Source organism: Tripterygium wilfordii, chromosome 4 (genome assembly GCF_013401445.1).
Source record: "Tripterygium wilfordii isolate XIE 37 chromosome 4, ASM1340144v1, whole genome shotgun sequence".
Classification (NCBI taxonomy): domain Eukaryota; kingdom Viridiplantae; phylum Streptophyta; class Magnoliopsida; order Celastrales; family Celastraceae; genus Tripterygium; species Tripterygium wilfordii.
The window spans coordinates 11,294,926-11,296,299 of record NC_052235.1 but is presented as its reverse complement, the minus strand read 5'-3'; positions in this window follow the sequence as shown (position 1 = coordinate 11,296,299).

Here is a 1,374-nt window from a genome sequence, read left to right as displayed (position 1 = left end):
GGACCAAAGTCAGGATCGTTGTTTAGGGAAATCTAATTGACTGCGGCTGGACCAAGGCCTTTCAATTGACATTGTTAAACTTTTAAATTGTGTGATTGCATCTTAATTTGTGTGCATAGGTGGAGGTAGTTGGCAAGCCAAACCCAAGCTAGTTTTCATCCATTGATATTTAGTTCAATTTTATTGTTAGTTGATATTTAAAAGTGTTTGTGATTTATTTTACACTATTGTTAGTAGTTATAGTTGGTAATTAATACAATCTTCGTGGATTCGAACCCATTCACTATTTTACTGTCTTTCGGCACGTACACTTGGAGGTGGGTTAAACCCGTTGGTCAAAAATTATCTATCACTACGTCGTTCTAGAACAGGAACCTTGTGTATGTGCGCTCAAAAGTCTGTTTGATCCATGTACAGAGATCGAGCGACCCAAATGTGTCATTCTGGAACAGCAACTATGACTTACAGATATCGAGCGACCTACACAAATTAATCGGCCTAGCTACGTCGTTCTGGAATAGGAACCTTGTGTACGTGCGCTCAAACGCTGATCACCAAGCGAGTAGCTCTATGCTTGCGGGAACAGCTATATGAATCTTCAGTGCTCGAGTGGGCCCTAATCTCTGCATTTTTTGAATTTTACCAGAATTGAGTTTTATTGTTTGTAAAAGCTTAGTAAAAAGGGGGGCCATGATTTTAGGGTTAGACACACTTTTTCTTGGGTTTCAAGCAGTAAAACTTAGTTTCTTCAAGCTTTTGCAGGATCTAAGGATTTGAGGCTTCCTACCCAACAACCATTCCATCACATGAAAGGGTTTTTCATCATCTCTATCTTCCATAGTTTTCTTTATAGATTTGATTTTATTACTTGGATGATGAAGCAACTAAGTAGGAGGAAGGTGGGGTATGTTAGAATGCCTTTGACACTTACCACATTTTTGCACAAAGCTTTTTAGCATCTGCCATCATTGTAGGCAAGTAATATCCACAATGCAGTACTTGATAGCCCAGTGTCCTCCCTTTTACATGACTTCCATAAATCTCTTCATGCACTTCCCTCAGGGCATAATCAGATTCTCGATGTGTCAAACATCGTAGGTATGGGAGTATGAAGGACCTTTTGTACAATTCCCCATTGATCATGGTATACCTTGCTGCCCTTTTCTAAAGGCTCCTTCCTTTATTTCTATCCCCAAGAAGTTTTCCTTCCACATGGAATTCTTTGATCGGGTACACCCAACTTGTTTTTAGCATCCAACTGAGCAACCTAAAAGTTAGCCAAAATACTTGGTTGAGGAAGTATCTCAATTCTGACCGAAGTAGGCCCTTTTGGCAAACAAGCTGAAGCTAATTGAGCAAGCACATCTGCTTTTG